Below are 18490 nucleotides of genomic sequence, written 5' to 3'. Positions count from 1 at the left end.
ATCCAATCCAAACATCAAAATTTATCCATGCTCCAATTCTTCATCCCAAAAAAAGTGTGAAGTTCTCTAAAGAGAAGAGATATCCAATCCAAAGTGATGATGAGAAAATGAAATCATCTCACTTGTATTTATACACTAATTAGGAGTTCGAATTAGTCTCTTAGGCCTACATAAGCCCCAAAAATAAAATAATGTGCTAATAACCTAACTTTTGGTGACAAACCCACCAAACTAGCTCATAAATGAAATAATAAGCCTCTCAAGAGGTCAAATGATAAACAATACATGTCGTAGGGCCCTCCAAGAGGCCTAATGAGGTCCATAGGTTCCATAATGAAGAATAGGACCCTCAAAAGTGATGGACAAGGGGGTGGCCCCTTGTTCTCCAAACAATAAACCTATGGTGCTCCCAGTGGGTGTGGGGGCACAATAATAACCTCATGGGTCTCCAAATGAGTCAAAGATGCCTGTAGACCATCTGTAAGGGCTCAGATGATGGTGTAGGTGATGCCATATCATCCTACAAGTCATGGGTCAACTGCCAACTGCATGGTACATCTGTGGGGTTGGCTAGGCAAAGGTGAACCAGGTGCATCTTCCTCGTCCAGTAGGTGGATCTCGAGCCAATCATTGAACATCTCTAGGGATCCATGAAGTGTTTTCTACTGATGTGGAGGCCCATGGCTCTCAACACACACCCTACATGTGCCAATGTGGCCCTCTAGAGGGTTAGGACCCCGTATAGGGAAACCAAACCCACGATGGAGACCACCTGCAATCCTGCATAAGATCCAATGCATCCCCTAGCCTTCCAGTACAACAGGCCATCAAAGAAATCGAGTAAAATAGCTTACAAATCAAGGACCACAGGTAGAGACTTCATAATGGTTTGTCCTTCCATAATGGGCTTTGGCATGTGCTAATGTCTCCAAACTCCAAATGGGGTTAACCAAGTATCTCATTAACTGGTTTCTACTTCTAAAGGGGATAATATGTGCAAGTTACTACCCTTAAAAGGTGGTAGTATGTGATAAAGAGGTGAATGGAGTAGGGGATGAGAAGAGGCAGCCTTGGGCCACATGTTGGGGTACACAGGTAGCTAGTAGAAGGGAAGTCCACGCGTGGGTATATAATGTATAGGAGGGAGAATCGTGTTAGATGAGGTGCCATAGCCTTGATTTTTCCACCCTTCTTTATATATGTCTTTTGTCTTTCCATGATTTTTCTTTAATTAATTGCTCGGGGCTCAAGGGGTAAGATCATGATGTGCGAGATGTGGCAATGGATACCCCCATTTAAGGTAGGGCGGCTCATTTCCCACCAAGGGTTGGGGCACTCATGGGTTCCTATATGATGAAGGAGGCTCATAGAACCTGTAGGAACCAGGGTGATGGCCATGATGATGGGGTAGAGCTCATGTATTGGCTTTTTCCCGCATCCTAAATGTGTTAGTCCCGACCATCTTTTGCATTTTGTGGTGCATTTTCCTGTTGAATGAGGCCAATTATGCTTTTACTTTTCCTTTTAGCTGCATCAACCTCTGGGCATCATTCCAGGGCTAACCCAAGTTGTGGGCAAGGGGAAGGGGAGAACTATCCCTATGTGGACTCAGTGGAGGAATGTGGACCTAAGTGGGAGAAATGATGAATGGGGTAATAATGAGTGGAAAGGGGGTAATATATGTGGATGAGGGAGCAAGACCACGCAACCAAAATCAAGGTTTCCCGTGAAATACCATTCCTAAAGCTAAATGGTCGGTAAAAGAGATCCCACGAGACTAGAATCCATGGTTAATATCCAAAAGGGGTCTAGGGGACAAGAGCACAAACCTAACCCATTATTTCCACCGAATCCCCCCATTAATCCATGCTCAAAAGTGTTCATGATAAGAAAACTACAATACTCAATTACCAAATAACAAGGCATGCCTTTAGGTTCGGGAGGCCCACCTTCAAACATATGATCATCGCAGATGGGTGAGGGACCACATGGCTGGCTCAAGTGGTGGAGAAATGGCACAATGAGCTAGTTGGTGGCTGCAAGGGGTTGTTGGTTGTCGGCAAAGGACCATCTTGGAGAAAAAAATTCTCCTAGGGAGATCACCCCCAAAATGGTGGGTAACAGGTCTTACATTTGGGAAGAAGCTTCAGGTTTTGGAAATTATGGCCATGACTAGGACTTATGATATCATGTTTGATCTAGAGTGTGATGACTTGACCCTGCAAATGTTCCAATTCTCTTTCAACATTAGGAGACATCATCCTGACTTAGTCGAAACACACATGCAGTCCATCTTGTCATCATGTATGAGAGGTCATGACGCCATTTGTCTGGAGTTGCAGTCTCAATTGTTGTCCATTTGGAGGAGAGAATAGTCAGTCTCACCTGCTTCTTATGAGCTAGCCAAAAGGTTGGTTGAGGAGAACATAAATTTGTTCAGAAGGCAGTTGACCAGGGAGGAACAGCTAAGAGTTAATCAGACATGCAGCAGGAACGAGTTAAGGAGAAAGGGTCATTTCTTCATCTACAAGGAACCTTAGGGACTTGACCACTCATGCTTGAGTGACATAGAGGGGATGAGAGAGGTAGATCAGGGGGAGACTCATTTTGACCTTCCAGATGAGAATTCTTCTGAAGAGCATTAGCAGGCATGTGGGGATGATGGCAGCAGTCATGACATGCATAACTATCTAGTGGATAGGCTTGAAGAGAAGAAGATTATTCCCATGCGAAGAGGAGACCAGAGAGATGAACTATCAATGGCAATCCAGCATGGCGAGCACATAGAGGAGCTTGATCAGACCTATAGAGATGTTCACAGTAGCCCAGATATACATCCATGTTCAATGACTCAGTGTGTGTAGCACACAATGGAGCACAGTATGCATGATGGGCCATTTTTGGAGAGTCAGCTAGTGGCTCATATTGAGCCCATGAGCAATAGTCCCTGGGGCCAACCATTGATGAGGGGCATACAGATGTGCAGGCTGCAAGCGGGGAGGTAGTATTTGCAAACATTGGTCATCAAGAGGCATTGGGACCTAACAGGACAATTTTGCAGGCGACGAGTGGACCAGTGGAGCATGGAGTTTCCGATCAGATGAGAGAGGCTCCTCTTTTGGAGATAGTGGTGCATCCACCTTTGGGTCCCTGGTCTACCCATTGATGAGGTGTAGGCAAATGCAGTGGAAGCTAGCAAAGCTACAGTATTTCCAGGCAGTACATAGACATAGACAGGACGTGTAGCATAGGTTGCCCACTTATAGGGAGAGAGGTAGGGATTCCTAGACATATCTAGTTGATTAGTTGGGCAAAGCTTCATGAGTTGAGCATGGCCTAGCACAGTGGACTCGTAACATATACAAGTGCACATGCATCTGATCCTTCCCACAGGATAGATTGGCAGGAGATCATGAGGTGGTATCTTGTTGGTGGCACAATATTCTCAATCGGGAGCATAGTGCAGCAGGGATCCTTAGGCATGAGGAATACTACATGCTCCAGTTGGCAGTGGGAGGTAGGCCAATAGCTTTCCAGCATTTTAGGCCTGCATCTACATAGTGGGGTTGACCTTAGCCTATGCCAAGGGTTGGAATGCAGAGAAGTAATGAGTTGGTATGCGGTTGATGGAACGACATTCATAGTCGGGGCTATAGCACAACAGGAGTCATGGAGCATTGATGCTTGTTCTTGGTGGCATTGGGATCCAGGAGGACTTGTTGATGACAAGTTCAGTCAGAGATTGGTCTACGACCCAGGGATTGAGGGATCCGTTCATGGTGGGTTGACACAGAGGCATAACATCACTCAGTGGTTTGTATGGAATCCAGGCATTAGGTCTCAATTGCATTGCGCCACCGACTAGTCCATAGGTTTGGATTTCTTGACAACAAGCAATCTTTGGGGGGAGGATTTGCAATGTTCCTTTTTCTGGTGTTCCTTATGGCATGGTTAGGATGGACTTTCAAGGTTGGAGGCAATTAGGTCACAGGTGCATGTTTACTTCATAAGTGGACCCAGGGGCTTTTGGAGATGTTTTATGGGGTCTAGAGGAGTTCACTTGCCATATTCATTATCGGAATTGATTCCGCACAGGTTGCTTCTCGTTCCACTGCATTGTGATAATTCCCATAAAATAAGGTTATTATTGTGCCTAACTCAATTAATTACGGTTAAGGTGGCATTCCAAGAGGAATACTTGATTGAACACCTTAATCTAATAGATCGTTGGAACCGGAATGAGAAGATCTACAGGATGGGATGGTTAGAGGTGATTTTCAATGGCCTGAGGAGGTATGGTGGCAAATTTACCATTTTCTCACATTAAAAAGATATTTTAATTAAAATAAAGAGAGGTAAATGTGTTCAATGACTAAAATAATAATAAAATAGGAGCTTCTAGAGGGGTCGATCATATCTATAAGAAGAGGAGGCCATTAGAGGACATCTTGGATTTGATCTTTCTTCTTGTATGAGAGGTTTGAGAAATCGGTTCTCTACTTCGTTTGTAGCCTCAGGATGGAAACCCTCGAGTGATTCAATGAGATTGGGTGAGAACCCATCTCCCCTTGGTGAATTCATCTAGAAATCACACGAGAGCTTAGCAGTGGCATTTCAGTTCAGTTTTGGAGGGCCAACACAACATTGGAGCAGATTCTTGTGGCCAATTTTCCATCGCAGCTATTCGGGTTGTATCAGTATGTAAACCCTAGTTTATCTAATATAATAAAATTGAGGATTATTTTGTTCATCGTGTTATTGGTATTGCAGTGCTCTATCTATCATGTTTTACTTGGCAATCTTTTGTTAAATGAATGAATTTTTTATGTATGCATTTGTTGAGTTAAATTTGCCAAAAAAAATAGTTTGGGATATTACATTAATTTTTCTAGAAGTCTCTAGAGCAAAATTGAATTTCCTCAATTAATTCATTTTAATTAAAAACTTTTCCAAAGTTAAACATAAGAAATATTTAATTATGGCTAATTAATTTAACTGAGGTGTCTCCAAGTCTTCTCTCATGAAACCTTTTATGGGTTTTGGAGATCTAGTGTTCCTTAGCATCTTAAACATCATATAGACTAGAACACGTCCACTACTATCCCAAAAACTAACAAATTGCAAGACATTTTGACCGAATTTTTGGGCACATTTTCTAAGGTTGACTACAGTGTTTGACTAGGGTTTGACCGCATTCAAATCTCTCTCATTTGACCAAGCATTGTAGGTTGGTTTTGGATTAGGTTGATTGAATCTTTGATTAAGGAGGCCGAATATTCTATGGTATCTTTGACTCTGCATTGACTGAAGTTTGCTCTAATTTTGGCTTGTTGACCACAGGGTTTGACTACAACAATTGACCAAAAATTGCAGGGTTCATTGACTGAAGCTTCACTAGCTTCTACAGGTATATGTTGAATAGATTTCAATCTCTCTCTAATGTTCCAAATTTAATTTTTGAAGAAAATTTACTTCTGAAATTTAAGCCATCAATCCCATCAATAATTTGCACACATTCAACCATAAATTTAATGGCAAGCACTGAAAATGTAAACTGCAACTAAAAAATAGACAAGATACACAAGCAACAAACTCAGCCTTATTTTATTAATATGAAAGGAGTTGATACAATAAACTGGAGATGGCTGAGGTAATGGCCTCAAAAGATTTACAATAATGCTATTGTTGGCCTCCAAAGATGAACTGATCTGCTGAAACACTTGTGAATTCTGGATGAATTCACCAAGGGGGGATGGGTATTCGCCCAATCTCACTGAATCACCTGACGGTGTTCGTCCTGGGGCTACAAATGAAATAGAGAACTGGGTTCTCAAAACTTTCATACAAGAAGAAAGATCAAATCCAAGATCCTCTAATGGGGGCCTCCTCCTCTTTTTATAGATTTGATGGACCCCTCTAGAAGCTCCTATTTTATTATTATTTTAATCATTGAGCACATTTCCCTCAATTAAAATACATTTTAGTGTGGGAATATGGTAAATTGGCCATCATGCCTCCTCAGGCCACTGAAAATGCCCACTAACCATTCCACCTTGTAGATCTTCTCGTTCTGGTTCCAAAAAGTTATTACACTAACTTGTTCCGTTAAATATTTCTCTCAGATTGCCACCTTAAGCGCAATTAATTGAGTTAGGCACAATAACAACCTCATTTTACGGGAATTATCATAATGTAATGGAATGAGAAGCAAGTTGTGTGAAATCAATCCTAATGATGGAAGATGGTAAGTGAACTCCTCCACAGCCCATAAAACATCTCCAAAAGACCTTGGGCCCGTTGATGACATAAACCTGCACCTGTGACTTGTCGACCTCCAACCCTAAAAGTCCATCCTAACTATTCCATAAGGAATACCAGAAAAGCGACATCACACTCTCTCTAAACTGATTGTTTTTGGTTGGTTGACTTGGAATAGTCAATGTTTGACTTTGACTGGTTTATGGATGTACTATTTGACTATGTATCTAATGTTGAACATAGATTCACTAGGAAGAAGAAGAATTGATTTTGGGTTTTCCCCCTTTTGGGGTCTTTCCCTAGTCTTTGACCAAAAATCTTTGTCTCATTGTGCTTGCCTATCTTCTATTGTGCATTTACTAGTTATTGTTCTATCTATAATTGCTTAGTTGTTACTAGGATGAATGAAATTGTTTAAGTGATTATTACAACATAGAACACTGTAAAAATTAACATGGAATTACAGTTGAGGTCAACATTAGCCTTTGGAGACCAGATACCACCCGTTTGAGACATTGTTCTTGTTGATTGGTGATCAACTCTCTTGGACAAGATGACTACCTCCTACATCAAGAATAAAGAGAAGTTGAATGATGCCTCCAACTTTGTGTTAAGAAATCAAGGGGCAACTAAATTAGGTGATTTCTCTTACTTTGGTAACTACATGCAATGAATTTTTACTTAACTTGATTAGCTTCTTCTTTCACTTGATTATCATTAGTGTTTTTATCATCAAACATCTACCAAACAATAAAACAATGAGACAAGAGGACACAAGATATAGGCTATAAGCCATGGCCAAAACCTCTCCTCTTGAGAGGAAAACCCACAAGAACTTTTCTCTTCTTATAGAACTTCAAATGACGAATTCCAAGACCTAAGATCCTTGTCAAAGACCCCTCCAAGACCAAGTCAACTTCCAGCAACTTCGAGCCCCAGCAACTTCGAGCCCCAGCAACATCCAACAGCTTCGACCTTCCTAGCAACTTCTTCTGCAACTTCGACTCCCCAACAGTTTCTTTTGAAACTTCGAATTCCCCAACAGTTTCTTCTTAAACTTCAACTTCCCAGTAGTTTCTTCTGCAACTTTGATTACTGCAGAAACCCTAGCTCTTGCACGTGTGGGAAAAGATGGTGATTTCTTCCCTCTTATTCCTTCGCTTGAATTGGTTCTTCTTTCTTCAGAACTCGGCATGCAAAGTAGACTCTTTGGTGCCCTAACTCGTCTTCTTTCTACAATTCGGTTTTGTTGTAGTAATGTTGCCCTAATCTTCGCACGTGTGAGGAGAAGATAGCCCAAAAACAATACTTAAAGACTTTGTTCCTTTCCTTCTTCTAGTCCTCCTCTTCTTCGCTCTTTTAGGTCTCTTTCTCTTCCTTGATCGAACTTCTTGTGAGTTTTGTAAGTGATCTTCAAGTGAGGTCGACATCTCTTATATACAAGCTTCTCTGAAGGTTGAATTGTTGTCCATGAGGCTAACTTGATCCTTCTTGTAGGCTGACTTGTTTGACAAGTTCTTGGAGGGTATTTATGACACTATTAACTTTTACAAATTTTTTCTTTACAAGATATAACATCCCAAAAGGGGTCTTACATGTATAACAATGACTCTTTTGACTTCATAATTGTATGACAAACCTAGAAGCACTCAATGGGTGCTTGATCTACAAATAAATTTATCTTGAGCATGAAATTGTTAGGTTTTTTGTAACATTGGTGGTGTTCTAGTCTCGACACTTTGTGGAGAGGCTAAAACACAAGAGTCCTCCATAACCCAAAAATTATTTCTAGAAATTCCACCTAGAAATGCCTATTGACCACTACGTGTTAACTCCCATAGCAGTACACCCCATTTTTCGCAAAAGGGGTAGCACTTAATTGACATGTCTGTACCATTCGACAGTCATCATGTTATGTTGTAAACCCAATCTGCATGCGTAAATTGTAAATAATCTTAGCAAATATGAATCATGTATGTAAATTGCCTAGTTGGACCTAATTTTCTAGTGATAATCTACGTTCCGGAAGGTTTTTTTGTCTCACCGATCCATGATCGGCAGAGTTCTCCTTCAGCCTAACCCCAAAGCCAGAATGAATTTGGTCATTAGAATCTTAGGGGAATCCTAGTGTGTTGATCTGCTAGATTATATTTGTGTCGCAGAACTGGGTGGTCTATGAGGGTCTATGTCAAATGGGTTTTCCCCCTTGAGAGGTAAAATTGTACAAGTCATGATGTAAAGTGTCTTGAGGGTTAGAAAATGTTTGTAAAGTTTTGTAGATGTTCTATGCTAAGAGCAATTTCACTTTTCTCACAGCAATCATACAAGTAGATAAGCAAAATGCAGATAGAACATATAAGCAGATCTTACAGAAGACAAATCAGAAACAAGAAAAAATGTATGTGTTTGTTTCGGCGGTCAACAGGATGCTTCAACCAGCAAAGTCTCCTTTGGTCAGCCAGCCCAGCATGTGTCACAACAACCCTCCAACCAGTAGATGAGTCAACCCAAGTCAGTTCTACAAAAGTCAACATTGTCCTGAAAAGTCAACGCAGGGGCAGCAAGCTAAAAGTCAACGCAGCAACAAAACGGTCAACCCTTTGACCTCGATTTTTGTGCCAGGTAGTATGGCCTTCAAAAATCGAACCTCCCACAAGTTTTCAGCTTGTTTGGACCAAGTGTTGACCAAAGTCTTGGTCAACGCTGGTCAAACTTCTGCGAAACCCTAGCAGCAGAAAAATCCTCTTCGTCCTTCCCACGTGTGGCTGAAATTCGTCCTCCAGGTAGCTCGTACTTTTTAGGATGAGAGAGGAAGATGTGAGTTGTGTTGTGATCAAATTCTCTCCAACTTTTCCTGTATATATATATCCATCAATGAGGGTGTGTGACACATCTGTTGGGCATGTGAGCCTACATTACAAAACTGGCTGACCTTTGCACATATAATTTATTAAGAATAATAAATTCAAAATATAAGTTCTGCTCATTGGATTAAGACTATTTTTATATGGATTTTACACCTCTCAGAAAGAGGAATCCAACAAAAATATTAGCCTCTTAATCTGAGCATCAGAACATGGAGTTTGGACCTAGTTGTCCAAATTTAACAATGTTTAATCCCCTCATAAGTCCTAAGTCCTAGGTCCTAGGTGATTTTCCCAAAGGCTAACTTCGAGGATCCATTTAAAAATAAAAAATTGAAAATTGAAAATATAAAAAAAATAATAATAAAAAATTAAAAAAAATTAAAAAATAGATAAAAATAATATAAAAAAATAATTAAATTAAAAAATAATTAAAAATAAAAATTGAAAAAATAATAATAAGTAAAAGTTTTGAGTAAATAAATGCAGAATTTTATTTTTTTAATATATTAAAATGCATTTAAACAATTCGACGAATGAGATTAAAAGGGATTTTGATCCTCATCGACGGTTGAGATTAGTTTGACATGGATCACTCGAACTAGCCCTTGGGAATTTTTCCTTTAAATAGGGTGTTAAGGGGTCATTTGAGATCATTCGATTTGGGAGTCTTGTGCTGCAGAAAGCTCTCTTGTAAACTTTTTCTTATCCAATAAAGAAAGACTTTGGGGTTGAAATCTTGTTGGTGTTACTCTCCTGAAATGTTGTAAGTTGCTTTATTTTCTGCATAAATTTATTTTCAGCCATTAGTAATAGCTTGGTGAAGAGTGATGTCGAACACAGGTATCTTGTTTACTCACTAGGGTTTGAATGGTAATAAACTTTCTGAAAATAATGGCAGGTATCTCCATTAGATTTGGGTTTTACTACTGTTTTTTCCCTCTTTATTGATAGTTGAAGTAAGCTGTGCAGGAAATCTAGATTGTGAAGATCAACGGGCGTTTGGGGAAGTTCTCGGCTGAACCAGCCAACTCCCGGAAAGCATTTTCTTGAAGAGCCCAGCCAGTTTCGATTCTGGGTCTACTATTTAAATTTATCTTTTGAATGCATGAGAGATTTTCTGAAGTATCTCATAATAAATCTAACATTCTGAAAATATTTCTGTGGATTATTGACAAATCTGGCTGCTTAGAGTCATAAATCTGTGAATGTTGTAATTTAGTTGGTTCTTAGGGTTTTTAGGGTTTCAATTATTTTTTTCATTTTCAGGTTTTGGCTATTTGTTTTCATGGTTTTTTCAGATTGCAGGTACAGGTTTTGAAAATTTTGCAGGGATAATCTTCAACAGTTTTTTCAAAATTTTGCTAAAGAGGGCCAGCTATCTGCTTGCTGGGGTTTCATTTTCGCAGGAAAATTTTCGAAATTTTTCTAGAAGAGCCTCCTGGATTGTGCCAAGTTCCAGCACTCCTGCGTTCTTTTCCTCAACTCCCTGCGTCCAATCTGCAAACGGACCCTCACACATATCTGTTGTTTGATGAGCATCCTATATTCCTCAGCGTTCTGCGTGCTTCCTTTCACGATTTGCTTGCATTCCTTATCTGCAGACTCCTTTCTCCTGCGTCTCTTTTCCTCATCGACTTTCTCTCCTCCACGCAGCACCAACCTCCGTTCTGGCTCTTTCCTTTTCCTTTTGTGAACCTGCAAACATCCTCACGCATTTCCCAGCCCCCCACGCTGTCCGCTCCTCATTGCTGCTATACATTTTCTTCTGCCATCGAGTCCACCATCCCTTCAGCTCATTCCCCTTCTCAATCGCTGCCCAAGCTCTGCCCGCAGCCTCCTTCATTCTCTGCGATCCGTCATCCCTCTCGCTGCTCCGTCGTGCTGCTTTCGCCGCCTATCTCACCTACAAAAAACACACACCCGCATTCTTCCTCAAACTGCTCGGCTCCCTCAGTCCCTCAAATCCGTTCCAGCTCCCTCACGCTGACCTGTGCGCGTCCATTCGCAGCTTCTGCAGCCTCTCCAAACCACCTCCGTCGAAACCTGCACATGCCCACGCACGACGCAAAAATCATTTGAAACGATCCAACGTGGGTAAGAATTGGTGGTTATTTCATCTGCGTTGATTTTTTTAATTACGATTCAGATCTGAGTAATTTTGGTTAGTTTTCGACAAAGTTTAGCTTTTATCCTTGGTTTAGACGTAAGTCATTTAATTTCTAGAATTATTTCTTTTGTTTCCATAGGCTTTAGTTCTCGTTTATTTGCTTTTTACTTAGTTTAGTTTAGTATTAATAAAAAAAAATTAAGTTTTATTTTAATTTCTGCTTAGTTAACTTTTGTTCTATTTAAAAAATCAAAAATAAATAAAAAATAAAAAAACCTGTGCGTATTTTGTTTGCTGTTCATTTCAGTTAAGAATTAAATTTTTTTTAGTTTAGTTTTAGTTTCAGATATGCATTAGCTCATTTTAGTTTTAGATTTTAGATTTAAATTTTTGTCTTAGATTAGATACATTTAACTTTTGTTCAATTAAAGATATTTGTTTTGTGTGATTTTTCTTAAGACGGGCTTTAGTTTTGACATTCAGAGATATATATATATATATATATATATATATATATATATATATATATTTTTCATAAATCAAAAAAATCTCATAAAAAGTAAAAATATATAGATAAAAAGGCATAAAAAGTTTTCTTTTTTAGTTTAGATTTTAGATTTACTTAGTTGTTTGAAATTGTTGATTTAGAAAATAAAAAGAAAAAATAATAAAAATAATAAAATCATTTCTTTTTCATGTCTGACTGTTATTATCAGATTTTAGATTTTGAAATTTATTCAAATTTAGTATCATTTTGTTTTGACTTTTAAAAATGAAAAATAAAATAATATATATATATATCTATATATATATATATATATATATATATATATATATATATAAAGGCTCCTATAGATTAGAGTTTAGTTTCAGATTTGTTAAATTCGGGTTTAGGTTTTAGATCTAGACTTTTCTAAATTTAGTTTTAATTTTGTTTAAAGTTAGAACCATAAAATATAAAAATCATAAAAAAATTTGAAAATAACAAACAAACAAACAAAATGACTTTCTTTTTTTTAGTTTAGCTGTTAGTTTTGTTTTACTTTATAAAAATAAAAAATTCCCAAAAAAGCATAAAAAGTAATCTTTAGACTTTTTATTTTGTTCTATAGTTTAGATTTTTATTTAGATTTAAGTTTCATCTATTTAGACTTTAGTTTTTGCTTAGCTCAGTTTTGTTTTATTTGAAAATATAAAAATACAAAAAAATTTGGAAATATTTTGCCAGATTCAGTCTTGGCTCAAGGATTTGTCATGGTTGCGATATATCTTTTCTGTTGAGGCTAAAATTTTGATGTGGGATTAATATTTATCATTTTTTATGTGGTTAAACATGCTTAAATGTTCATTTGAAGATTAGCTATATGAAAGTGATAACTGGTTAGCATTTAAAATTACGTGGTTATTTAAAGCATTTAATCTTTCGAATTTTAATTGCTGGAATATTGTTAAGCCATTGAGCATTTATCGATTATCTCGCATTTGGTAAAATTAATCTTTGTTTGGATTATTTGATGGTAAATGATTGTCAATGAGTTCATATTTCTGCAGTATTTGATAAACAATTATTCAGTCATTAACTCCATAAGGCACTGGCACATTAACTTATAAAATCAATCAAGTGCTTGTTTCCCCTTGTTGTGTCTCCCAACCCAACTGGTCCACAGTTGGTCATCCATTGTCCCATAGGTTCTACCCCCCTTAGCCACGGGAGATGGCTTAAACGGAGAGATCGGGGATCAGAGTGACAGCCCCCGGTCTGAGCATTGTCATGACAATCTGTGCAACAACAGTGCCTCAATTATATTATTAACTAATTTTTAAGAGTTTCCTAAGTCTAAACTTAGAAAACTCTTAATCCAGAAAGATGAGAATTATCTAGAAACTCACATGGGTCGACTAGGAAATAATTTCACCCATTGATTAAGATTTAATCATGGCCATTGGAGCCCCAACTAGAGATTATAAGAAGATGTCAATGGGTAGATGGAAAACACACCTGTGCAGATACTCAGTGATCTAGGCAGTTCGATTTTCTTAGTGCAGGTGATTCAGCAGGATAAATCAAGTCAGTAGATCGAGTAGCAGGCAGCAGAGGCGCAGTAGAGGAGTATTACAGAGGAGATTTGACTTCTAGAGAGTCAGAAAGAGAAGGTCAAAATTATTCTCCAGGAGGTCGCACAGAGGAAGCACAGAGCCTCAACCAAGCAATTCGATTCCACTGAGCAGAGACTTGTTTTCAGTTCTAGAAGCCGGCAATATTTTCAAAGTGTCGGAAATGTTGAAATTTCTAAGTCTAACCATTAGAAATTTTATCTGTATTCTTCTAGTTTATTTCTCCTACTTGTTAATTATAAACAAGTCATTTAAACATATAAACATCAAAATAAACACGATACAGTCTCAACCATCTACAGGTCAACAGCTGAAAGAAATAGCAAACACACAAGTGAAAGTCATTTTTGGACAACTCGTCCCCGGAAAAACCCAACTTGTGAAAATTGGTGCAGCAATTTTGGAGGTTATTTTATGCAGTGTATCCTTGAGTACAACTGGGTTCCAAACTGACTCACCCGATAGAAAAAAATAACCGGCAATAATACCTCTCTATTCGGAAGTGGATATTCAGAAAATCTGCCCCACGAAACCTTCTCCAGCATAACTGAAGCACTGCGTCAGCCCTCCTGGCCTCTGTGTCAGCCTCAAAACCCTCTGCGTCGGCCCTCTAAGGCACTGTGAGTTGATTTGGGGTAGCATCGGATGTACTCTAGCCATGAAAATTGGTGGAGAGGCTAAAGAACATGAGATCTCCAACACCCAGAAATGGTTTGGGCAGATTCTAACTGGTTTGGGAGATATTAAAATAATTAATATTTTTAATGGAGTTCGTAAGTCTAAACTTACGAAAAATAAAATATTAATGGGTAGGAGCTGACGCAATAGGTCTGGGAGTTGTGTAGAGGCCAATAAGCCTGACGCTAAGATCGGGAGAAGTGCTGGAGAATTTTTTCTTTCTTGGGTAAGCCAGTTTGGCATTCAGTTGTACTAAAGAATTGCTGAATAATAAAATCCTCCTGTGCTGCATTGGTTTTCCACATTGGGATTTTCCGGGGACATTTGTCCAAAATATCTGCGTTGATGTGTTGATTCTTGTGCATGTGTTTGTTTTTGTATTATGGTGTCATATCTGCAGCAAAATTTATTTTAATGTTTACTGAAGGGTTTTTGTAAATTACTTATTGACAAATAAGTAGGTAAAATAAATCAGTTTTTGCAGTGATAGAATTTTCACACTGCGCAGCCTCTATGACCTTTTGCGTCACTCCTGCTACCCTTTGCGTGGATTACGTAGGCCCTCTGGCCTCTGCGTTGTCTCAACTAGCCTCTGTGTGGCCTTCTCTAGCTTCTGCATCTGCCTCTCTGCCTCTGCGCTGGTCTCTCGGCATTATCTTTGCCTCTTTGTCCAGTACTCACTGCCCCTCGCTGCAAACTGATCACTGATTCGACTTTTCTTAGTAAACCCCACTCTAGAAAATCGAATCACTGATCACTTTAGTGTGTTCTCCAACTAACCCTCAAGCCTCCTCTTATACTTTTCCTGCTAGTTCTTCAACGACTGAGATTACATCTCTAATCAACGGCTAAGATTAGATTTGGCTTGATCCATGTCTTTTAGAACCTTCTAACCCAATTTTATATTAATACCCATTAATATTTCATTTTCTCTAAGTTTAGACTTAGGAACTCCATTAAAAATATCAATTATTTTAATATCTCCTAAACCAGGTAGAATCTTCCCAAACCATTTGTGGGTCTTAGATATCTCATGTGCTTTAGCCTCTCCACGAATTTTCATGGCTAGAGCACATCCGATGCTACCCCAAATCAACACTCCCTCTTAGCGAGGATTGTGCTCTAGTAATACTCCACACTGAACATCACTCTGATTATACGGCACCGGTAACTATGTTGATGCTAGGCCTCCCCGCCCAACATCCTTTGCACTCAATATGTCTTCCAAATGCCCATCAAGTCTCTTCTTATAATCATCTCGTTGATCAATCAACGGCTCAGATTAGATTCTAATCAATGGCTCAGATCATTTTAACTTGATCCTCGTCTTCTTCTACAAGTTTCACCCTGAGTTTAATTAACACCCTTTAGTTATTTTAATTTCCTAAGTTTAGACTTAGGCATCCATTAAAAATAATTAATTATTTTAATAAATCTGTCTCCGGGTGGAATTTTCCAAAACAATTTCTAGGTATTCTGGAATACATGTGTCCTAGCCTCCCTACAAATTTTGAGGTTTAGAGCACATTCAATGCTACCAAAAATCAATAGAGATCTAGAGACAACAAGAGATCTAGCTATGGCCTGGTTAAACGGCTAGAAGTAGCCTTAAGTGCACCAAGAAGCAAGCTAATGATGTGGGCTAAGGTAATCTGCCAAGATTTGGATAGCTGAGGCCTGATCTGGACCAAGACAGGGTGGCTGCAGGCAAGAAAGGGTTGGCCACAGGTACAAAATGAAGCCACAAACCTAGATGCTAACCAAGGATGCAAGAGAAGCCTATGTGGACAACCCAAGGGTAGAAGGGCAGAGAAGCCAAGAATTTAAGGCAGATGTGAAACCTCTATATCTGGACAGGGGTAAAAGACAAATTTGTCTAGCACAGCAAGTTAAGGAATCCATGAAGGGCTGAAACAATGGTCATGTAGCAGCGTGGACTTGTATATATGGTGTGAAGGGCAATGAAAGGGTCGAGCACCCATGTATGGCTAACAAAGACAAGGAACGTGGACTAGAAAGGAGCTAAGTCTAGTCTGGACCTAAAAGAAGTTGGTCGAGGGTGAAAAAAAGGTCTGATAACGTGGTTGCAGACTACTAGAAGCTACAGGAAGGGCAGATACAATACCAAGACCCTTGGCTTAGTGTTACGATCAGTGAAATTGTGGTCTTGACTTGAAGAATGTTGGACAGAGGTGTACAACAAGTGATCTGTGAATTAAAGTTTTTACTGTAGATCTAAGAGGCTGACAGAGAAGTTTGTTATGAAGGTTAATGTACAGTCAGTTAAAAATTTTACTCAGAATTGGATCTGCCACTTTTTTAAAAGTAGGATCCAGATACAGCAGGGAAACGACAAGTACAAACAGCATAAATATAGTTTAATAATTTTAAAAACAAACTATTTATATAAACATAATATAATTTATTATTATTATAAAAACAATATATATATATATATATAGATTATAGATTAATAATCACATAATTATTGTATTTAATATTAATTATTATAAATATTATTATTATATTAAATTATTATATTAAATTAATAGTCTTATAATTAATGTATCATTTATAATTATTCAATCTTAATTATTTAGACAATATTACATTAATTATTTCTCATTACGTACGTTACTTTATAAACCATGTCACTTTAACACGTTACATTTAACATGCTACTTTAATATTCCTTGGTATAAACTTTACTTTTTAACTTTTGAATGGTTTATAAAGTTCACATTTAATATAAATGCCAAATCGCCATTGTTTATAAACATTACTTTTTATATATTTAAAAAACCATGTCCCTTTAACACGTTACATTTCATTTGTTACTTTAATATTCCTCAGTATAAACATTATTTTTTACGTTTTGAATGGTTTATAAAGTTCACTTTTAAATTTTTAATACAACCTTGCCAAACGGCCATGGTTTATCAGCATTAAATTTTATATATTTAAAAATCTACGTTGAAGACTTATTTTTGAGATCGACAAAACAAAATCGCAAGAGTTAAATGCTCTAACTCTCCCGATCCTTTAGTTATGTGAGAACATGTCAACCCGAAGGAAATACACAGAGTGGGTTATTTAGGATTACACGACCCATCATGAGGAAATGTAGATATTGGGGGGGAGGTAATGCCAAAACAAAATCGCAAGAGTTAAATGCTCTAACTCTCCCGATCCTTTAGTTATGTGAGAACATGTCAACCGGAAGGAAATACACAGAGTGGGTTATTTAGGATTACACGACCCATCATGAGGAAATGTAGATATTGGGGGGGAGGTAATGCCCAAAATGTTGATCCATCTTCCTGCAACAGCGAGATGATGGGGGTTCGATTTTGAGTTGTGAGAACATGTCAACCTGAAGGAAATACAGAGAGTGGGTTATTTAGGATTACACGACTCATCATGAGGAAATGTAGATATTGGGGGGAAGGTATGGCCCAAAATGTTGATCCATCTTCCTGCAACAGCGAGATGATGGGGGTTCGATTTTGAGTTTTACATTAACCGTAAACGTTGAAAAAGCCTTTGTTGGCAAAGCAATCCATTTACCAGAATGAAACCCGAAAAATATCCTTGTCTATCGTATAGTCCATGAGTTTACACAAGTAACACAGTGTTGTTGCTGACTTTCTTCCATACGAATCCTGGGCGGATCCCAATGGATCCGGATCCGACACCGTACCCAATCCGGGGATCCGCCGATTCAACAGCCAGGCCTCACGGATCGGGTAACATACTTAAAAGGCTGATTCACTGCGAGTGCTGAAGTGGGTTTAAAGGCTGATGTACAATGTATTTGATTGGTCAAATACCTTGTGAGCAGCTGATCTAAGGAGGCAAAGGACCTGCCAGGTGTCAAGGACAACAAGAACTGAAAGGGCTTATCTAGAAGTGCTACATCAGCAAGTTGTGTATTTGCTCTTGTCTTGTCATTGCGCAGATTGCAGATCTGAAGTAGCAGACTGCAAGCCCTAGTTTGTAATATGTATACAATGTATACTAGTTGTACTAGTGATCGAGGGCCAAGATCTCTGGTACGGGAGCCCCATGATTCTTTTATTGATGGAGTAATATAATAATCAAGATTTGGGCCCAAATCTCTGTGTACTAATTGATTTCACCGCTGAATATTTCCGCTATGGAAAGTGCTAGAAAGTTGAGGGTTTCTACTATCTAGCGTGTCTGTGTGTGATTAACCTCAGACCAGATCTGAGGCCCAGAGGAAAATTCAACAATATAGCATATAATTTTAATATTCAATCCTTTAGAAAGTCGTATCAGAAATGGAGAACTGTTAAATCTGAAAATCAAAGGTAACAGTAGTTTGACTAGAACAGAGTTGAGTAAGCATAAATGTCGAATGAAATCCCAAATCCCATCACAGGGATATGCAACTGCAGCAATAGCTTGTAATTACATGATGCAGATAACATAGATAACCTGAAAA

The 18490-nt window shown here is 38.4% G+C and overlaps 1 protein-coding gene across 5 annotated transcripts in view; it reads right to left on the bottom strand.

Moving 5' to 3' along the window:
- Positions 1 to 18490, bottom strand: part of LOC149190806 (ARM repeat superfamily protein) — a 500919-nt gene that overhangs the window by 157243 nt on the left and 325186 nt on the right. The gene's annotated exons all lie outside the window — the stretch shown is intronic.

The sequence above is a fragment of the Pinus tabuliformis genome, chromosome 3_1 (genome assembly GCF_031772625.1).
Source record: "Pinus tabuliformis cultivar Carrire ecotype Pingquan chromosome 3_1, CPIR1, whole genome shotgun sequence".
In the NCBI taxonomy this organism is placed as follows: Eukaryota; Viridiplantae; Streptophyta; class Pinopsida; order Pinales; family Pinaceae; genus Pinus; species Pinus tabuliformis.
Note: the sequence above shows the minus strand (reverse complement) of the source record. Positions and strands in the feature narration are given on the sequence as shown.